The sequence below is a fragment of the Catharus ustulatus genome, chromosome 1 (assembly GCF_009819885.2).
Source record: "Catharus ustulatus isolate bCatUst1 chromosome 1, bCatUst1.pri.v2, whole genome shotgun sequence".
NCBI classification, from domain to species: domain Eukaryota; kingdom Metazoa; phylum Chordata; class Aves; order Passeriformes; family Turdidae; genus Catharus; species Catharus ustulatus.
The window spans coordinates 68,009,134-68,031,524 of record NC_046221.1 but is presented as its reverse complement, the minus strand read 5'-3'; the positions used below and the strand labels follow the sequence as shown (position 1 = coordinate 68,031,524).

At 42.1% G+C, this 22,391-nt stretch overlaps 1 long non-coding RNA gene across 2 annotated transcripts in view; it reads right to left on the bottom strand.

Annotated features, from left to right (window-relative positions):
• Window positions 1-2,362: 2,362 nt before the first annotated feature.
• The window catches only part of LOC117002582, a 73,101-nt gene continuing 53,072 nt past the window's right edge, over window positions 2,363-22,391 (bottom strand). The window contains exon 8 of one of the 2 annotated variants that reach the window (XR_004419309.1): window positions 2,363-6,153. This is a non-coding gene — a long non-coding RNA (uncharacterized LOC117002582). The other variant, XR_004419310.2, reaches the window with a different exon arrangement.

Sequence of the window (22,391 nt, the reverse complement as noted above, 5' to 3'; positions counted from 1 at the left end):
GCGAGCGAACGCGGCAGCGGGGCGGTGCTGACGGGAGAGGGGGGCCAGCGAGCCCGGCGGCGGCGGCAGCACCACCCGGCCAGCCCCGCCGAGCCGTGGCGCTGAGCTGGGCCACCCGGCCCCGTCGGCAACCATGAGCGGGCCGAGCCTGCCTGGCCCCGCCCCGAGCCAGTAAAGCCCGCTATGCCGCGATCCTGTTACTAATTGGCCAATTTGTGAAAGCTGCGCACGGATTCTCGCGACGAACGAAAGTGCGGCTAATATTCGGGGTGCGGCTTATCTATTGACAAAGACAGCAACATTGTCGAGGCACCGGGGGTGCGGCTTATAATCCGTGCGGCTTGTATTCGTGAAACTACTGTACATTCATGTACATATTTTGCATCCATAATGCTTTATTGATATAATTCATCTCATTGTTTCAGTGACTTCATGTTTCTCTTGCAAGTACAGCACATGAGGAAATAATTTTGCCCAGTAAATAAGGTTGCAAACAGAGAACCTTTTATTTTCTTAGTATTATCAGAGGAGGGCAGGATGGTTTGAAAGGAATGCAGCAGCTTGGAAACAGAAGAATACTGCTTTTATTTTTTTGCAGGTGTCAGTGTGCATAGGGGAATAGTTGTTAGCAAGAATTTTTGGAATAAATTAACACCTTCCAGAAATACCTTGGGCCTCAGACCAGCAAAGCAATTAAACATGTGCTCAGGTTGGAGCACTGCCTATTTTGCAAGTCACTTATGTGCATAATGTTAAACAGAGGCTTAATTACTCTGCAAGATCATACAAAAGCAGAGCTGGAAAGGACCTCAAGAGATGATCTACAGCAGCCCTGACAGCTGTTTCGATAACAGTCCTCCAATGACAGGGTTTGTACAGCCTCCTCTGGTACCTCGTTCCAACTATTCTTCAAATGAGAAAGTTTTGAGTTTTATTTTGGGGTTTGGGTTTTGGTTTTAATCCAGATTTTTTTTTCTTTTCCCCCCAGGCTGGTAGCTCAAAATATCTTTGTGTAAAATAAACAAAACTCTCCTCAAAACAGAGAACAACTAAGGTCTTTTCTTCCTGGAACACCCTTCTTGCATACTGCAGGACTGACAGCATCTCTCTTGTTCTCCCCCGATCCTGTTTCTGTACCGAACAAAGATGGTTTCTCCAACCTTTGCTTACATAATGTGTTTTTCACATCACATATCATTGCCATTGCTCCCTTCTGAACTCACTGGGGAGTTGATCTCATTTCAAGCAGGGAGCCAAGCTGATGTCCTACCTGTGTCTTTAATATTTCTCTTAATTTTTAATTTTTTATAAGCACAGAGCAAGCCAATTTCCTTGTGTTTCACATCCAGCCCTCATACAGACACACCTTGAAAGAAAGATTAATCTTATTTTCTATGTACACATTGAGCTTCTGGTCCTCTGTATCCTCAAACTCACTTCTTGGTGTGCTGCCACTTCTTTGCTTATTCAATCTATTTCATTTGGTATTCAAAAATACTTCACCTTTGTTGAATTTCAAGCTGAAGATTTGAAGTCCTTCCTCAGTTTGGATCATCCTCTAGCTTTACAGCTAGTCCTGTAAGAGCTGAGCTCCCTGTCAGTCCCAGCCTCTGATTAACAATTTGAAGAGACAAGAGGCTAGGATAAATGCAGGAAGGACTTCCTGAAATGTCATCCTGTCCTGACAGTGAATGATTGACACCTGGTCTCCAAGAGCAGTTTTTGACACAGTAGCAGGTTCAAGTGAATGTGATTTCACCATATCATATTTTCCTCTTTTATTTCTCAGAACATTGTGTTGGAAAATGGCATCCTGCCACTTTTTTGATTACTGGGCTACTTACCAAATAAATTGGTCTGACATGCAATGTTATTAAAAAAAAAATAAATTCAAAAACTCTGCACTGGATGATATTTGTCAACATATTGTTCTCTTGGGGTAATAACTCGGTTATTTAATTATTCATTCTGTTATCTTTCCATTTATCAAAGTTAGGCAGATTAGTTTTGAATTCCCTGGCTGCTCCTTTTTCCTTTCTATAAAGACAGGTCCTCTCTTTGCCATCTTCCAGCCCTCTGGGACATCCCCTTTAAACTTGGAATTCTTGCAGATAATCCCTAATAGCTCAGTCTGCTCTGAAGAGTTCCTTAATTACACTAGTGTGAGTTTCATCAGACCTCTTTAACTTGAAAACATTATCTTTCTAAAACTTGTTTAAGCTTTTCTCTTTTCTTTTCTTTTCTTTTCTTTTCTTTTCTTTTCTTTTCTTTTCTTTTCTTTTCTTTTCTTTTCTTTTCTTTTCTTTTCTTTTCTCTTTTCTGTTTCTTTTGTTCTTTTTTTTCTTTTGACTTTGGCCTTTATCATCTGCTGATTTAATTTAACAATTACATTTTTAACAAAGATTTGAACAACCTTCTTTCTTTCAGCCTTATTTCTCCCCTTTATCCAATAAGTGATGGGTTTTCCTGTGTTGTCTGGTTGCTTCTGGGTATCAGGGAGGCTTTCATACCACTTGCTAGTTGCTGTTCATTTTGTATTTACATGCTTGTGCTATTCTTCTATGTTCATTCATCAGCACAAGTCTGTGCTTCCACTTCTACATTTACTTCCTTGATAATCTTTTGTCCTGGTGCTGTCCTAGTCTCTTCAACCATACCTGCTCTTCTCCTCTGCAACTCAGACTGCTTTGTGGCTGTCCAAATTTAGGCTTGAATACTGTCCCTCAGAATTTCTTCCTGTGAGACCTGACTTAACCATTTCCACAGGTGTCAATTTTGTGGTTTTTACTGTTTTCAAGAATGTAATCATTTTGTGACCATCATCATTCCCTTTGCCTTGCATTTTAAATCTTGAATTCAATTCCTGCCTACTCAGTAGCACCAGGACTAAAGTATGCACTACTGCCCCAGACAAGCACCCTCCTTACTAGGAAACAGGCTTTTTTCTATAGTATTTAAAGAACACAATGAACTGTGTCCAGCCTCTTTGATTAATTACTCATCTAAAATTTCCCCATCATCAAGCCTTTACTTGCCTTGGGATTTGCAGTAACCTCTGCCTAGTTCTGTCTCTGTGGGTGCTGCCTTGTACACCGAGGTCAGGCTCGGCGCTATTGGTTTCATTATGGGATACATGAGTCCGTAAATTAAACCTTTTATGGGGCAATTACACCTCCAACATCTTGTTGATCAGGTACCTTCAAGTATGAAGCAGGGTATTGCTGATGCTTTAGCTCCCAAATGTGGCAAAGACTGCAAAGCACTGAGGCATCTGATGATGGCCAGATGCCTGCTGAGCAACCCATTAGCTTTTTGTTTGGCAAATGTGTAATTGTGTGCAGTCACTTACGTGGACTTCTCTGTAAAAATGTAGTGTTTGAAATGTTTGGCAGTCTTGAATACACCAGGCAGGTACTGTCTTGGTATTGTCTGGAAACATGAAACCCCTCCAGAGATATTAAATAAATCAGAAAGCCATTAATAATCTTATCCAGAGCATAAAATGATTATACTGCCAAGGGTCTACCTTCAGTTACATCTTCTACAGTCATACTTCTGTTTTGGGTTTTTTTTCCTATATGCAGGGAAATGGAGAAGTATTAAGGTGGAAAGAGGTGTGATCCTCCCTGGCCTCTGCACCTCCCACAGATCTGCTCTTGCCTCATGCAGATGTTGTGAGTATGTCTATGTTCTTGCAGGCATGTGGACCCTCAGGCAGGAGCAAAGGCTTTCTCCAAAGACAGCCAGTGCTCCCACTGAGCAGGAAGGGGATCGCTGTGCTCCCACCAGCCTGGCTGACCTAAATCTGGATCTGACTTCAGTTTTACCCAGTAGCTGTTCTTAAAGCGCTTCTCTTTTGCATATTTTGCTTGTTTGATCTTCTAAAGTGAATGCTGGCAACTCTGCCTTGTCCAGCCAAGGTTGCTGGCCCCATGCAAATCCTTGGAGTCCTGGATGGCTTTATCACAAGTCTCCCTGCTCCTGTTTAACGAGTGCCATGGTTACGAGCACCATTAGACTGATGATATTCACATGCAGGAAACAATGCAGGGAAAACAGGATTTGCACGGCTCCGGCTGCACTGCCCCAAGAATTGCAGGAAGTGATTGTACTTTATGAAACCGTCTGTGCTCCGCTAGATTGTCTATAGCTTTTAAGGTCAAACCGTAGCACACCGCGTTTGAAATGCCCTTTGTAATAATGAGGACTGTTTATGAGCCGTGGTACAGGCTGTATTGTTTACCCTGGGCTGTGGTTAAAAGGTGCTATAATTCAGCCTGTTTTGCAGGATGGCACGGGGAATCTATCATGGGCCTTTCTGGCATGGGCTTGGGCTGGGTTCAAAGGAGGAATGTCCATCATGTCATCTCAAGTATCCCCCGGCATGTAGAAAGTCACGCAGCACGCGCGGCCGCCTGCCGCCATGCAAAACCAACAAAAGGGCCAGCGGGGAAGTCAGGAGGGCCTGTCAGGGGCCTGGGACATTGCTCTGGGCACTTCCCACAGCAGCCCAGCTGCCCCTTGGAGCGGGGAGTGGCATGAGCCACACAGAGAGGAACAGAGCAGCGATACAGGGCAATCACCACCCCTGCCAGCTAAGTAGGAAAGTTCTGGGAAGCAGCCATTAATTCAGGTTCTGATCTCCTAATTCCCTGATCTCCTAATTCACAGATCCTTTAAATTGCATGAGTGTTGGCCTGTGCCAAGGCAGGTCCATGCATCAGGGCTGCAAACAATGTGATTCTGCAAAGTGTGCCTTAAATTCATGTTTGACTTTATCGGTATGAAGAGATCTTGGAGGACTTTGCAGTCAAGATGTGATATGCTCATGAGAGGCAGGGAGGGAGCATCCAGCAGGTGTTGGAAGAGGAAGATGGGAGGCACAGCTGAAATCCTTCAAGGGGTTGGTGTTTTGCTGGCAGGAGTCTGGGCTGTGGGTGTATAGACTCACAGAACAGTGTCAGGGGAGCATAAAACCAGCCCCTGCAGGAGCTGATGAAAAGTCTTAGCATGCTCTTGCCCTGGTTCACCCCCTCCTTCCCCATGACTGTGGTCATGAGAAAGAATTTACCCTCTTCCCAAGACATGGCTGGAGGTAAACTACTTGAAATGTTTAGTGTCCTAAACTAAGTAGTCTGCTCTTGGTCCAGTTCAATTTGCTGTTTCTGCCTCACAGGGTAAGATCTCCTGGCCTCAGAAAAAGTGAAATACTTTGCTTGAGTAGGCAACATCTGCTCTCTCTCCAAGTAGTAAGGTGCCAATCAGGCATCCTGCAATCTTCAAATAAATAAAACTCAAGAGGAGAAGGGGACACACAATTAACATTTGAAAAAATACTAAGGGATAAAATGCTTTGATAGACATCTTTCACATCCCCTTCTACTGCTCTTATGAGCACTTTCACTCATTTTGTCTACCTGTTGAATCTCGACATGAATTAACACCGTCCAGAGCAGAAACTTGGCCAGAGTGCTTGCACAGCAGTGTTTTTGCAGGGCTCTAGCTGGGCCTTGCTGGCATCACTGCAAGATCACTAATAGCTCCTACCACTGAGAAGGAGGTAGGCAGAGGAAGGCACCTGTCCCATGCACCAGCACTTCACATACCAGTTTGTCAAATTCCTCGGAAGAGAAAGATCTTGTCATCTGCTGCACTCTTTGTGTATCTCCTCACACCCACCCTCTCCAAGACCTTCTGTATGGCTCTTCGTGTCCAGAAAAGTTTATCTGATTCTTTCACTTCTGTCTTTATCTCAACTCTAGCACTTTGTGGCACTGACACTTTTAAGGAGCCTCACCAGCAGTCTGTATATGTTGAGGAGAAGGTGCCACAGATCTGGACACCACTGGACTACAATAACCCCCAAGTGATGGCAGACATGAGCTTATAAGAAACCTAAGGGATACCCCAAGTTTGGGAAGGGGGTTAGAGAGACACATTAAAACAACTTGAAACCAAACATTCTTCAAAGTATTACTCACTTCTAAAAAATCTTGGCATGCATACATCTAGTGTGAACAAGCATAGGAATCTGAGCTTATTTTTATTTTTTAACAGCTAGTTGTGGTTAAAGTGTTAGATGCAGTTTGGACACAGCACACTATGCCCTCCGGGCTGTATAAAGCATTCAGTGAAGAGGTGGACAAAGCAAATCTGTAAAAAGAAAAAAAGAATTGATTATTCTGGGTTCACTCACATGCGTATGTTTAGTCATGAGCGAGCTCTGCTTTATGAAGGACAAATGCTCAGTTCCTTGCTGGTAGAGCCCCATTTCTACTTAGCCACTGGCCATCTTTTGGCAGGCAATGAAGAGTTTTGACACCCCAGCATTGTTCATTACAGCAGCTTTCAGGTTTATCAGATATGATCACTTGCTCCATTTCCTGTTGGTTTTCTTCCTGGAAAACTGGAAGTATGTACCCAGGAAGATGATGACTGCATTCCTAGAGTGAATATACGAAACTTCTGAGGCTGAGAAATGCTTCTGAGCGTGCCGTACGTGTGAGTAACGAGGAGAATTACTTCCAGAAAGCAGCAACTGAAAGAGCAACTGTCTTTATTCGAAACTTGGGTCTCAGACGTTCTGTCTTTTTTTCACTTGATTGTTTTTGAGTGTATTTTAGGTCAGACAGGCAAATAGGACACACACATGCTGAACGTAGCACACTCCCACCCTAAGAGTATTCTGCAGCCTGTGTTTAATGGCTTGATCCTGTGCAGGAGTTTGCAAACTCTGATCTACAGTAGGTGCACCAGTGATAAATCTAAAATCCCAAATTCAGGGGCATAGTAGTGAGTGCAGAGTAGGAGCAAACAATTCAAGGATCATGATGGCCTATCTGGCTGTTCACACAAAGCTCTGATCTTTTGCTCTCCTCATCCCCTTTGTGCTGTCCAGAGGGTGAGAAAATTGCAGAGCACTCTTTTCACCACACATCCCCATCACCCTCCCAGGCATTCAGCGCAGGGACATCTGAAGCTGGGGCAGATGAGTAGATCTTGCCAGCTGATCTGTAGCTCTTACCAACCACCAGAGCATGGCTCTCTGCGGAACATAAAGTTAAAAAAAAAACAAAAAGCAACCAACCTCAGAGCAACCTGACATAAATTACACAGGAAACTTTTGACTAGTTTGGCTCACTGCTTATAACAACAGCTTTTAAGAACTCTGCTTTACTGGCAATCAAGACTAATACCAAGGTCAGCAGATCATAACCCCTTATCAAATGATAAATATTTGCCTACATAACCTGAGCACAGCTTGTGTGACTGGGGAAGGAAGTTAACTTCCATCAAAAGACGTTTGTTTGTTTGTTTGTTTGTTTGTTTGTTTGTTTGTTTGTTTGTTTGTTTGTTTGTTCGTTCATTACAAGTGGCTAGCACTGGTACCAGAGCCTGTGCTGACACCCCTAAGTACAAGGTTCACTTTTCCAGTGTTGCTTCCATTTTGTTACTGTCACAGACGGACCTGGTTGCCTCTGAAAATCAGCCTGTGCTAACAAGATACATACCTAACTCAAGAGCCTCATTCTTTCAAAGCTCTGGTTTTCTTTTCTTATAGTATTTAGTGTAATTCAAGCAACTTTAATTTAAAAATGAAAAATTCAGAGGGGTATGTTTACAGTTTCAATCTCTTGCCAAATATTTCTTTTCTACTGTTTTTAATTTTTATTATCGTTTCTTATTGTTAATTGTTTGATTTCAATCAACACTTAAACCTCTAGGGTGTTATGCAATCTCATTCCTGCCAACCCTGGCATTTCCCAAATCTTCAGTTGCATTATTTTAAATATGACAAAGAATTTGAGATACTTTTAAACTTATGTTCTGACTTTCCAGGCTCTTGGGTGCATTCATGTGGCCCTTCCAGGCTTTTCCCTGTATCTGTGCATCCTTTCTCTAAAGGGAAACTAAACAGCACACAGTCCCAAGAGCCCAGAGGCTGGGCTTTTAATTATCCCATGAACTATTTCCCAACTCACAGTTAAAGCTGGCAACATTATAGACAATCCAGAAGAGATCAGACCAAGGTACAATTGTAGAGTTGAGATGTATTTGCACTTAAACAGCTCTGCAAAGTGCTCAGGTCCCCAGCACAGCGCTTCAAATAAATAAATAGCCAGGAGGATGATATTTTTAAGACCCGGCAGGAGTGAAAGTGCTTTTTTCTGTCTTTTATGTAAAAAGTTTGCACAGCAGACAAAAAAAGAAAAACCCACCAAAAACCAAAACCAAGCCAATTAAAAAAAAACCCTAAAAAAATAAGATAAAATAAAAAAGTCAAGTAAATAAATGGCTGCTAAAACAGACATTTACCTAAGATTCCTCCAACATGAAAGTTTGTGTGTGTTTTTAATCAAAGTGTGTGGACAGCTTTAAATAAACGTGAAAGGTTGAAATCCTCTACTGCCACTATATATCCCTCTGGCTTAGCGAGAAAATCCCTAAAGTATGTTTGGTGACAGACTAGTAACAATTGCAGAGTTTATGCTTTGTCACCACCACCCTCTCCCTTTTATTTTCTTCCTCCTTTTTCCATTGATGGTCTTAAAAGCCTTTACCATATGTATTTTATTTGCTCATTGATCCACCCAAACTCTTCTTTAATCCCAAACAAGGGTAAAGTAAGGGTTTTTTTTTCATTATGATGATGTGGGGTGGGGATTTTTTTGTTTTTGTTGATTTGGGGGGGTTGGTTTGTTTTGTTGGTTTTTTGGGGGTTTCTTTTGGGTTTTTTTTGGGGGGTTTTTTTTTGTTTTTTTTTTTTTTTTTTTTTTGCAGGTACTGTTTGTTTGGAGATTGGGGGCCTGGGGAAAAGGGGCATTTGAAGCATATTTCCTAGGACTCCTTATTAAAGGATGGCAGTTTCTTATCACTTCTCATCACACAGCTGTGGCCTCTTAATTCCTGTTGTTTCTCAATATGCATTCTTTAAGCATTTCCATGTTGACAGTGATATAATTTGTGGCATGCCCTCCCCCCTTTCCCTTTCTGTTTTCATCTTATCTGATTTGTTGTTGCAATATTTTTTTTTTTGGCTTGAGCTTTTTCTCTGAACTTGCAGGGAGCTATTTTTAAGTTTATAAAGTTTTAAAACGGAAGAGAAATAAAAATGAGGTCTGGGTGGAAGAATAAGCAGGAGATTTGGGGAATGCTGGCAGGCAAGAACAGTATGGACTCTGGCTGCTTTTCAAGGAGGACAGGCCTGGATTTAAACGGCCACTTTTAAGACCAAAATGCAAGGCAAATAGTAGAGCAGTTCCAACAGTTCTGAAAACTGGAGGTGATAAGGTTAACTGACACATGAAGTGTATAAAGCAGAGGCTCAGAGGGCAGACAGCAGCAGGCAACTCCAGCACAGCAGGGTTCAGACCTCCTTGGAGGGCAAAGCCTCACTGAGAAAAGGCTGGCAAACCATGATGGACAGCAAGAGACCCAGCAGGAGGGCTAATGAGCTCCCACCTGACACAAAACACAACATTCACTCCATATGTGGCTAAACCAGAGGTAGGTGCTGGAGCAGCATGCTCATTTTACTGGAAAGGAAGACTCTGAAGAGGTGGTAGTTATGGCTAACACACTCTGGTACTCATGGATTAGGGTGTCCTTAGGATGCTCTTTGGTTTCCTTCACCTGAATGAAAAATTGCTGCTATGATTTGCACACAAGGCTGAGAGATAGATGGGCATTGGCAGTCACAGATTCGTGCTCAAACTCAGACTTAATGTCCAGTGCCAAGTGTCTGGGATAGCCATGGCAGCTGTTCAGTTAGGGGAGGGAAGCCACAGGAAGGACAGTAATGCTGCAGAACCTCTCAGAGCAAGGGACACATTTCCTCCCTCTAGTATTGGAAATTTTCCTCCCTCCAGTACTCTGGGAGTGGTTCACCCATGGAGCTGGGTTCACGTGCAGTTTCTCACCAGCACCACATGGACATTTTGGAGAGTTCTGCTATGTCCCTGGAAAGTTATTTTCCTTTTTACAGTAACTGGCCATGGATTTAGGAATGGCAAAACTCTCACCTCACCTATTTCTCAGCATGTGTTCTCCTTCCAGAGTCATATAGTTCTCACCATGACTCAGCATGAACAGTGGGTCTAAGAATATAAGAGAATGGGGGTTCACTAAAAATATAATAACTGACAAATTAGTTACTATTATTAAATTAGTGATTCTAAAATAAAAAATAACAAAAACAATCTTCCCCAAAACTACCTGATATTCCTGCAAACCACCACAAAAACAATCTGCAGTAGAGCCAGAAAAGCTGCTAAAGAAAGCACCCACAGAACATTTCAGACAAAATAAGGAAGAGTTTTCAATGGCCAAGACATTACAGCACCATCTGAAATTCCCTAATGTGCCTGTCCTTAGAAGGTCAGCATGAAGAATTAACTGCACAACAGAAACAAACAAGCACACAGAGAAAGGGAGTGACTTTGTGCTTTAGCATTGTGTACCCACAGCGTGCCCATTTTCCTTGGCTTTGCTGATGTTTTCCTTCCTTCTAGGCATTGCTACTCAAGCGTGGGGCAGAAGTAGAGCGTTTGTCCTCTTCGTGGTCTAGGCTTGCTTGACTTGCTGGAGTATGGAGCCTTGATTTTTGGTGGGATGTCTTCCCTCTTCCCAGAAGTTTATTTTCCTGAATCCTTTCGTTTTAGCATCCCAGCATGATTCAGTCATCACTGTGATAGGACCAATACAAGCAGAGAGGATCCTGATAACCTGTGGGCTGTCCTGTGCGTATTGACGCTCAGGTTAGTTTTGCTAGTACCTCTAAAAGGGTTACAAGGCAAGCTGAAGCCCAAGCTGATGATTATTCTCACCCTGGGTCTTTGGTCTTGCTTTGGCATATTTGCCCATGTCACTCATTGAAGTGTCCTGCTGCTGGAGCCTGGGTTTGCATTGTGCAAACAGAGCAGGGGCTGTAGTTGGGTGACACAGGGATGGCATTGAAGGGAGGAAGAGGAAATTACATCCCATACACTGGGAAACCTAACAGTGGCAACTTAAATGTATTTACTGGTACTCAAGCTAAAACACAACATGCTTTTGTTTTGTTGCAAGGGGTTTTGTGAGAATTTTCCATCTGAAAACTGCAATACTTCAAAGTCAAGGGATTAGGTCCTTACTTCAATTTCCTTTGACTGTAAAAACCAGATAAAACTATTAGACTGTTTTCTTTGCTGCCCATGTTGCTCTAGACTGATCTCTAAACCTGATATTTCATAGAATTGTACAAAGTTACCCTGGAAACAGGCCTTGGGAGATCTTCTACAGCATCCCTCCGAAATGGGTATTTTTCTGCGTATTTCACAGAGTTTCTGGGTCTGTTTTCAGTACTCTTCAGTGGTTTTTATTCAGTAAACAGTGCTGAGGTTGTTTCTCACAGGCTGTTTTTCCCAGCCTTTTGTCATTCTTCTTGCTCAGCTCTGCTGCCAGACCACTTCACCTCTGTCCTCCCTGAAATACAGCTTCCAGGATCAGACCTAATGTCCAGGCTGAGGCCTCAGCAGCATTTGGGGGGGTTAGGTTTGAGGAGATTAATAGGAGTACCATGGGAGGCTGGATCCAAGGGATCCCCTGGGATGCTGTAACTGCCCCTTCCCCTCTTGGTACTGATGCTTTGGAGAAAAATCCTCCAGGCTTATTAAACATGCAGAGATGTAGGCATCAGGATGCTTGTCTAGAAGACTATGACCAATCACTAGAACTCATAAAATGCCAGCTAACCTCATAAGAATCCAGTTGGTTTGGGGGTTTTATGCTTCAGCTTCTATTGGAGAAGTCTGGGTTTTGTTCACATCCACCTGGGCCTGACAACACAGGTCTCCTCCAAGCAGATCTCACACCTCAGCCCTGCCAAGACTTGCAGAACAAGCACTGCCCTGTCTCATTTTACAAGCTGAAAGGCTGTTTTCAGGTGTCCTCTGAGTTGTATCTTTTTTCCTACACTTTTTGTCTTTTTTTCTCCAATTTTCAATCCATTTATTGTCAAGACACGTGAGCATAGAGAGATTCCTCTCTCCAAAAATGTACCCTTTTGACAAAAAAAGGACACAGAAGTGTAAAGTGAACTGAAACACATTGCCCCAGACAAAGGTTTAACCTCTGTCTCTACAAGGTGTTGGTTTCCTCGTGTACCATCCAATGTTCACTCAAGTCATGCAAGGATCAGCTTTCCTATGAATGTTTTAGAAAGCTGAAATCCAGGAGAAAGACTGTTGCTGCCAAATGTGGTTAAAAAGAGATGTTTATATCCTTGAGGGACAAAGCTGAGGCCACATATTTTTGGATGATTAAATGGCCTTGTTATCTTGTTGACTTCAGGAAAGCCTGTTCCTAGGCACTCCGTTTTGAGCGGTGTTTCAGGGTGGTGCGGACTTTTTAGGACTTGAAGTCGAGGTCAGTGCCAGGAGGCTGGACCAGCAGGGAGTCCTGGATTGACCGGGCCAGGCTGGCTTGGGGATGGCAGAGATCACTGCAGCATGCCAGGAAGGGGGCATCCTGGTGGCAGCCACAATCCATGTCCCCACAGTGCTAAATACCAAACCAGGAGGCACCAGGGTACCTGTGTGACCTGCCAGTCACATTGTGGTGTGCAACTCCACACTCATGGGCATGGGGCTGCTGGCTGAACTTGCCTGACACTGATGAAAAATGTGAAAGTGTTTTTCTAGACATTAAGTGAAGCAAGTCTCACTAAGTGTGAGAAACAAGCACCTGCAATATTCTTCTGGTTTTAGGCTGGGGCATCTGAGCTGCTTCACTTCTAAAGTGCCCTGAACAGCAGTATTTTTAACTAATTTCTCAGTAGTGAGGTCACTTTTTCTGTTGCATCAAGATGTGTATACTGAATTATAACTAGATAATTTCTCTCTTTTAAAAGATTTATTTGGTTTGTTTATTTTATGTGCTTCAATTTATTTTTATAGAAGAGTGCATTTGCAGTTGAAGCTAGGAAGGTGTCCAGTTTTTCTTGCACACAAAATTGGAAACCTAATCTTTGACCTGAACTTTTTTTCTTTTCATCAGAGCAACTTTGCTTACTGTTATTATTAAAAATTTTGTATTTTCTTGTATACTAGTTCCCAGCTGTGAATAGGAGGATTTTTTTCCCAGGAATTCTTGCTTTGCCGGGCACAGTGTGGCACTAAGCTGAGGTGCTGGTGCCCTCTACTGAGTGATGCTGAATATCAAGGAAAAAGTGCGTGTTGTAGCAGTTCATTGCTGCCGTGACCATCATGCTCTCGAGCTTGCACTCTCTTTTTACATTTTTATCAAGACTGAATAAGAAACAGGGGCCTGCACTGAGGACCACTGTCAGTGAAGCAGAGCTAACAATTCACAATGTATTGTTTAGGATCGTGGTTGGGTATATTTTCTAAACTCACATTACCTAAGTGCATTACCTATTGCTTTTGTTTGTAGTGCTCACTTGCATTAGTAGTGTCACCATGTGCTGTACGCTCATCTATTGCCCAGAAGATATTCTTTCTCTGCCTTGTCCTCTTTCCCTGCCTTGTCCTCTTTCCCTGCCATGTCTCACTGTGTGTGTAAACTTCTGTGTGTCTGTGCTTCCTCTTCCAGCAGCATCACCCCAGCCAGGCTCCTTTTCCTAGAGAGATCACCAAAACTTATAAGCACATTGAGGGACATGTACAGCCAGCCAGGCTTTGGTGCTTCATCCTATCCATCACAATGTAGAGAGTAATAGGAAGAACTGTGATACCTGGTATTTACAACTGCATCAGCTGGTTAATGGTCAACCAAGTCATGGTGTAATATTTTTCCACTTACTTGTTAGAAAAATATTACCTTTATGACCAGTACATCACCATTTTAAGCCTTTATGGGAAATGTACCTGCTAAGAGATGGATGTCTGCTCTGTGTTTTCCTGAAGGACTGGGTTGTTTTCTGAGAGTTCTTCTTGGAGAGCTTAAGGCACTGATATTTGCAATTATTTGAATTAATGGTAGGCACAGTGAGCATTTAGGTAGGGAAAAGCTGACCAGTTTGTTTCTAGTTGAGGTTGTTGTGGCCAGGGTCTGTCAGGACTCTGAGGAATTTGGTCTTCATGCTGCATCATGCAGGTTGAAGTATAAAACACACCCAAGGGCTTTACTCACCTGCCAAACACAGGCAAGGAAACACTGATAGGAGTAGGTTGGAGAACAGTTTGCTGCAGTTTTGGATGAAGAGTGGTGCTGTGGATACTGTGCATGGCACAATAAGGTTCCCCAGAGAAATGCTGATCCATGTGAATGGGACATTGCACAAGGGGCAGGAGCTGTTTAACCTCAAATTGGCTGACATGCTACCAGATAAGGCTAAGATTAGATATCTTGTGTATCATCTGGACAAGTCATGTTTACAGGTCACTCTGAGACTGGTGAAGCTGGTCTCACAGCTCCCAGGCCGTAGGATGTGAGGTTTGTGAGAAAAATCAACAGAGAAATGAGAAGGACCACATAATCTGTGGCACAGCTGCCTCCTAGTGACAGTCTGTATTGCACATAGAAAGTGGCATTAGCAAGGCAGACAGAGATTTGCTCCTGTGTTTCTTCTTAATCAGCACTTTCTAGTGCCTAAACACTTCAGTCTCAATTTTGTGACAAAATATAACTTTAATTCTTAGACACCCTGAAAAAATTCCTGGGACAAAAAAAGTAACAAACATAATACAGATCTGCCTTCTGAATAATTTCATGATCTATTTGTCTAAGAAGATGAGAATAATACACATTTCCATCTATTCCAGATTATTATACTTTCTCTGTACTGGAATTACTCAATGTCAGGATGGTTTTTTCTACACCAGCCCAGCTGGTGGTCACATTTACTTACTCACAGACACTGGTTTTGACAGGGATTCCAAACTACAGCAAACCTAAATCAAGGGGAGACTGCTTATGCAGTGACTGTTCAAATGACCTCCATGAAAAACAGCTGACAAAGTAAATGTACATAATGCATTTAAACAATCATGTTTTCTACAATGCGTTCAGGTTAACTGCGTGGTTGGTTTAAAAACTGCCTCTTCTGAATATGGATCTCCTCAGCAAATCCAGTCATGATTCTCCCTGTCAAAACACAAGCAAGCAGAGTCTGCAAGTGGAGGAGGAGAATTTTGGCAGGGCTTGGGAAAATTTCAAACCCAACGCTAATTCAAAATCTTCAATTTCAAGAATTAGAAGAACACCTTTCATAGTGGAATTGCAATATTTTTCAAAAGGCAAGGTAGGTATCTACCTATCTAGCTTCTTTCATAGTGAAAAGGTAGGATTTTCAAGTCCTGTTAATTGAAGGAAAACTGCAGTACTCAGATGACTCAGTTACATTCAGCTATAGGCATGAGTGTTTGTGCGAAGCAATGAAAGCATTTTAGATATTTGAGAAAAGCAAGCCTATAAATAGCAACACAGTTTTGCTACAGATGGGCAGAAGCCCCAGCCCTTCATCTCCACATTTCATGCTTTGGGGCACTTGACATCCAAGTCTGACGTTTGCATCATTAAAATGTTTAGAGTCCGCCTACACAAAATTGTAAAACATGCAATTTTCAGCAGACATTACTTAAGTCACATCTCTCTCCCTGTTCCCCTGCCTCCCCCCTTCTGCCTGCTTCTGCTGTTAAATCCTATAGATTTTCACAGAAACGTCTTTTTATAGACTCTCTTTATTAGAGCACTATCCCTGCTAAGCGCTTCTGTGAAATTCTCTATTAGACTCTATGTAACCACCTACAGTCCCTGTGGTATCCTGTTAGATTTTCAAAGTTGATTTTATACAAGTTTCTCACTTAGTACATTTTAAATGTCAAATTATAACTTTAAGACTGTGATAGTATAAATAGTAATTTCATCCCCTTCCTTCCAGCTTTTGGAGGAAACTTTTCCTTCCTTCTGCACACACAACCTCCACAAGCTGTCTGATGTTTCCTGCCATAGTTCACAGAGAAATTCATCTTTTGAGAGATGCAAACCATTTTTTAAAATCAGCAATAAAAGGAGATTTTAGAAAGTTATTATTATATAAGGGAAGCTGAACTATTATGTAAGAGAAAGAGTGTTGTGGAAAGGAAGAAGTGCAAAGTGTTCTGCAAACTTAACTCCTCGAAGGCTGACAGATGATTACATCCTTGAGCTTGTCTGTTTTTCCTAAGAGTACCAAGTTGATTAAAGCATCATCTCTGCCTGCATCATCTCTGCCTGCATTTGTTTCCTCAGAGCCTGGTGAGACACAGTGGTGCTGCCACTGCAGCCATGACTTGTGTTACAGCTGGAAGATGTTACAGCTCTGTGGTGCTATGGTGGTGAGGTAATTTTAGCAGACAAAGTTAGGCACTCCTATATTTTCAAACAACAAGCCAAATCAATACTGACCTCTATTCCTCTCTATTCATACAGTCCTTTCAAGTTTGTGTTAGTGTGATAACTTAGAGAAACTCTTTTGCAGTCTGAAGGCTGTATCTAGAGCTCTTTCACCAGGAGTCCTCCAGCTGCTCTACCCACACCTGCAGCTGGATCTTCCACTTGGTCAAAACCAGCTGAAGCAGGACTCCTGGAGAATCATTCTTTTTCTGACACAGCCTTCCTATCTATCTCCATGGGAGTAAGAAAAGGCACTATGCTGAAATTGCCTACCTTATTCTTTGCTGAAGTCTGACCCTGATTTTGCTTGTTTGGTATTTATGGTGTGCATACTTCATATGCAGTATTATATGCTGGATTTACAGATCATATGTACAAAAAATTCAGAGTGAAAGAAGGCTCTCACTTCTGTCTTTCTAAAGACTCAGGCTAAAAAATCCTCCACAGTGTGAACCACAGAACAGAACTATCTAGTTCTGTTCTTGAATTAATTCTTCCCCAATGTATTAAGACAAACATTAATTTAAGGTTGATGTGACCACACTATTTGTGTTACTACATGCAAACACTGAGTTTATACTGCCCTCTTCTGTAGTATATTGGGAATTAAGGCCATTAATGGCTCTATGAAACTAAATCTTATTTAGTACGAAGGTTCTTTCTATGGCATTTTTTCCCTCCAGGTCAGCTTTTCCTTGTGATTTCTATTTGTGAAAATATTTTTCTTAGACAGAACATAACATTTCATGTTCCTTTTTTCTTTTTAAGTTGGCCTTTGCTAATAGCTCTTCTGCAGAGTAGGTGTTACTTCTTAAAATACCACAGTTACGTAAAGCCTGATTGATATGAGCTAAGGTGGGCAGAAAAAAAAAAGTTATCAAAACCTGACTGTTTGAAAGAGAAGAATGTATTTTTGTTTAAAGCAGTGGGAGGGCATAATTACCTGCACTGAGGATAGGACAGATTTGAGCTCACGTTGCTGACATGAAGGTCTATAGAGAGCTGCCTTCCCTCTTTGCTCTTCTGCACCCAGAGGCATCCACTCCACAGCAGGAGGGCTTTCTGAAATCCCACTGCAGCCATAATAGAACACCATGATCCAGATCCAGGAGTGGTCAGGATCATTGCACCACACATAGGAAGGTCTCTGGGTGCATTGGTGGTGAAGGAGGGTACCACACCTATCCAAGAACGGCACAGTAAATCATTGTGGTGCTGTTCTGTGCCCTGCTGTGCTTCCCCCACATGGCCCCAAACTGCCCTGGAAGAGAGTTTGCCTCTCTGACCCTTGTACAGAAAGGCAAAGGGGGTGAGGATTTCATGAGTGTCTCACAGCTCTGAAGTTGCTGGAGGGTAGGGTAAAGCCAAAAAAAAAGCTACAGTGAAGACTCAACACCTAGGATTTGTTTCATGTTCAAGGTCTGCTTTCTATCAAGGGGAAGAGAGAAGTTGGAAAGCTGGTTTTAAATAAAGACAGGTGCAAATTTCCAGCTTTTCTCTTTTAGGGGATTTTTTTTTTTTTATTTACCACTAAGTTTAAAGGGTAGTTCTTAAAGACCTTCCTTTAAATCCCTAAGCCAGCTATTTGCAGCTTTTCATTCTTCTGAAATCCTGGGAATCCTATTTTTGCAGTGTCTCCACCAAGCTGTCATGCCTTCAACTGCCGTACAGAGGTGGTTTTGGCCACAGAGAGCTCTTTTTAGTCCTTAGGTCTTTCCATGCAAGTTCATTAAATTCAATCTATCAAGAAGCTGTTTTGCTCACTCAGTAAATTCTTGCAGATCCAGAAGGAGTTGCACATTGCAACATATTGCAGCTCTGAGAAATATTGGAGATGGTCTTCAGAGAAGGAAATCCAATAAAAGGGCCTCCGCTGAACAAGTTATTTTAAGACACGTTTTCACATCTTAATGATCCTTCAATTACCAGCTTCCTGACCAATAATGAAAGCTGCAGAAGAAATCCAATTTGCAGTTGCACTACTTTTTTTGTAATTTTGCTTTATAACCAATATTCTCACAAAGAAATAACGAAGCAGTGATACTACAGCACAACTGTTATTGCTGTTCATCTGTACAAGTGTACACATGTGTAAATCTTTTAAAATCCTTTCTCAACCATCTAGTTGGAGGAAGGGTACCTTCAAGCATTACTTTAGTCTCTGATATTCCAGTGGCTTTACTGTTCTGCTGTTTTATTCCTGAGTTGAAAATACATGTAGTAATTTGTCAATTTGTCAGTGAAGTTTTCTGCTGGAGTGTCAGTAGGTCTTTTGCTTCTCTATTTTCTCCTGCACTGAAGATCAATCCAAAGTATAATGGAAAATTGGAAAATTCTGTTAAGGATCTGCAATACATATTGTTTGGACCTGCTTAGCTCTGTTTTTAATGATTTTTTTTTTTTAAAGTCAGTTTTAGCAACATGCTTTTCACAGGGATTCCCTTGCAAATTGCTCATACGCTGTTATTTTTTTCAAGTTAAATTCAGGTTTCTGTAATGTCATCCTTATCACATTTCCTAGATAATGTAAATTCTCTTTTGTTTTACTTGGAAGTCAACAAAAATTGATTTGAAAACTAAAAGTGAATTCAAGAAGTAAAATTCAGCTATAGGTACAAACTTGGTCAAAGTCCAGGTGTGGTGCAGTTGGAGGCTCATTCCAATAGCTTTGGTGGCAGAGATGACCAGATGTCACTTGGGAACTACAAGGCAAGATCTCACCCATGTTGAGGTGACAGGGAAGACTGTTTGACCCTCATGGTCTGTGGCCACTTCTCAACCAGCCTATGTGCTCTGAGAGCTCGAGCCCTGCAGGCAGTAAGACTGAAGGGCTGGTACGGACCTGCTGCTTAAGTTCAGGGGGAAAATGAGGTCTCTCTTATGGCAAGGACCCAAACTGCCACTCTCTCTCTGCAGGGCCAAGCCCCTGACCAGCACAGCACTCCAGCAAATTCAGGTATAAAAGGCATAAACAAGTTTTCTCTGATTGTTTTATTGACCAAAGCATAGTATTTTTCTCCACTGGGAGCCAAGGCTCACTGAGAGCTCCCACTGTGTTTGCAGTGAAAGAAGGGCTTTCACAATAGAAAGGTTCAATAGAAGCAGTTGCTATGTGGGAGGATATTGAAAACAGTGATTGACATCACACTTTCTTTCTTCAGTCTCATCTATTGTTTGAACCCCAAGAATTGCAGGAACATGGCTGCTCTTGTGATGAAGTCTATTACTCTCTTCTCTTTCTCTTATTTCCCCCACTTCAGTCATTAATGTTTGAAGAATAACTTGAAATAATCACACTGATGGCAGAGGGATTTTATTTCCCTGCCCTTCACACTATCACAAGTGTACACCCACGTCTTGTGGGCGTAAAACCCACAGCTGCATCTAGCACATCCCACACCAAGGGCTGTGTGTCTGCTCTGCCTTGGCACAGGACAGGGAAGGGTGAGCTGTTCCTGTGCTGGGGTGCAGGGCTCACTGCATGTGCCCTTCAGGGGCATTAGACAGAGTCCTTGCAACATCCCCTGCAATGCCAGCACCAGCAACTCTGGACCAATTCCAGCTGATGATACCGATGTACTCCAACCCTGTTCATGAAGCATAGTCAATGGGGTTGTGCTGGCACAGAGGAGAAGCAGTCTGTGCCTGTTATTTGACTGGCACAGGACCAGTGCCCCATTTATTTTCTAGAGGAGACAGGGACCATAACTTCTCTGTCATGCCACAGTCAAATATTGTCTGACTCAAAACCTCAGTAGTCCTTGCCTGCAGTTTAGGGTAGCCATGGGTATTGCTCTTAGAGGCTTTCCAAGCTAAGACATGCTCCTGTTTAATTTCATCAATGTGAAAACAGAATTAAGGCCCTTGTTACAACCAATACCTTTTGCTGGCACTTGCTGAAAGATTTGTCTAAAACTTGGCAGTAGTTAAATCCAGTTACAGTGATAGCAAGAGAAATTATGGCTGCAAATCTGAGAGTCATACAATTTCTCTTCTTTTTGCCAAGGGCAGGCCTGGGAATTTGTGATCAACATCATGTAGAGAATCACATTTTCTCCTGCCCTTGCAAGGGAAACAATTGCTAATGGATCTTGTGCTTCAGCAGCATCTCTCTCCCTGCTTTGTTTCTCAAATGTGTAGGTAGAGAGGCAAGTGTGTGGAAACCTTTTGTAAATTGAAAGACAACAACTCAGAAAGATAAGAGCCAGAAAGTTATGAGAATAGTACTATTAACCTCTGACTTCTGAAACACTGAAGAAAGAAATTGGACAATAAAAGCCATGGTAATCAAGGAGACTGAAGGCATGGTTTTCCTAAGCAAGGGAACTGCAGTGGGTAGCGGGAAACCTCTCCATATATTTCTGCATGTCTGCATGTATTTCCTGAAGTGAGAAGGACTTTGAAACATGTTCTGGGATTATACGTTGTTCTTTATTATAATTACTGGTGCTACAGCTGTGCCTAACAAATCTAACAAAGTATCAGGGTCTTATTGCAGAAGTCATTGTGTGAAGGAAGAATTAAAAAAAAAAGAAAAAAAAGTGACTGTCTTAGACATTTCAGGCAGGAAAGAGCATGAAATGAGCACCCAGATTGGCAGTGTGTCAGCAAGTTTCAAAATATGAGTCCTGTGAGAATTAAAATATGTGAAAAGCAAAGGTTGCCTTTCATATATTTAACTAATAAGAGGAGTCATGAGGAGATCCTAAGCAAGGAGAAAAAAAAAAAAAAGAGGAAACATTAGACCAGCAGCAAGAGAAATGCCTGAGGCTATTTTTAAAATCCTTGAAGACACCTTTCAGAAGAAATAAGGCAAATTTTACTGGGGGGAGAAAATCCTAGTATCAAACTTTGAAAATATTATCTCCACTTCCATTCCTCATGTTCATGTATTTCTAGCAATCTGGACATGGTGTATCCATGCCATTTTCCTTCTACTTAATATCTAATTGTCACTGTACTATTGATCTCCTGCCCAGCTGTGAGTGGTTTCTAAGCACAGCATACAAATCATCTAGGGGACTTTGCAATCTCTGTTGAGTAGTTTGGCTTCAGGATATTTCCTAATTCTATTTTTTTCCCCCCTAGGGCTCTCAGTGGTTCACCATCACTCCCTCCTCTGACTTATTTTTCCCATCTTATCAAAGAGAAACTTCTGTGGTTGTGCTGAAGCCACATCATTTTTTTCCATGGCTCTGCTGATCCCCAGCTAGGGCAAATATTTCTGGAGATCAATAATTTTTATTTTCTGAGGTCATATTTTCAGTCTTGTTGCTTTTCAGTGTAGTTCCTTCCCTGCTCAGTGCTTTTGCTGAAACCTTTGTCACAAAACGAATGCCCTGATTAATCGATAAGTAATAAGACTGAACTGATTCCAGAGATAAGGAGGAAATCCCAAAGGAAATATTCTGCATCTTCTTTTTAAAACTCTAAGCCTCCCAGTCTCATGAAAGTGCACAGGGCTAGTTAAAGGACTTTCCAAAGAGCAAGTATCAGAACAATGCAATTTTGCTCTTCATCTTGATCATGAGTAACAGATGTCACTTAGTTCACAGCCCAACATGAAAATCTATCCTTTGCAGACAAAGCTCTGAGGTAGAGGAGGTTGGGTCCTGTGGCCAGATAACTACACAGGTGAAGCACAACCTTTGCAGAAATCAAGAAAATCAATCATCAGAAAAAGATTATGAAGGTTCAGTTGACTGACATTACGTTCCTTCAGACAAGATATGGTACAGAGGAGGAGACCTAGCCCAGACCAGGAAAACAGAATTATTCATGGTTGCTACTTCCCATGCAAGAGAAGACTCAAAAGTCATTCGACCCCTGTATGACTACTCTCCAAGGCTCATGATTTTTTTAGCCCAGTTATATCTACCAAAGTCACATGTTTCCCAGGCTACAGAGGTCCTGTCCATCCATAGGCTAGTACTAGCCCAATTCTCTCATGCCCTTGGCAGTCTTACTGTAAAATATTGCATAGGTGCCACTGTTTAATACAAATATTGCATTCAACC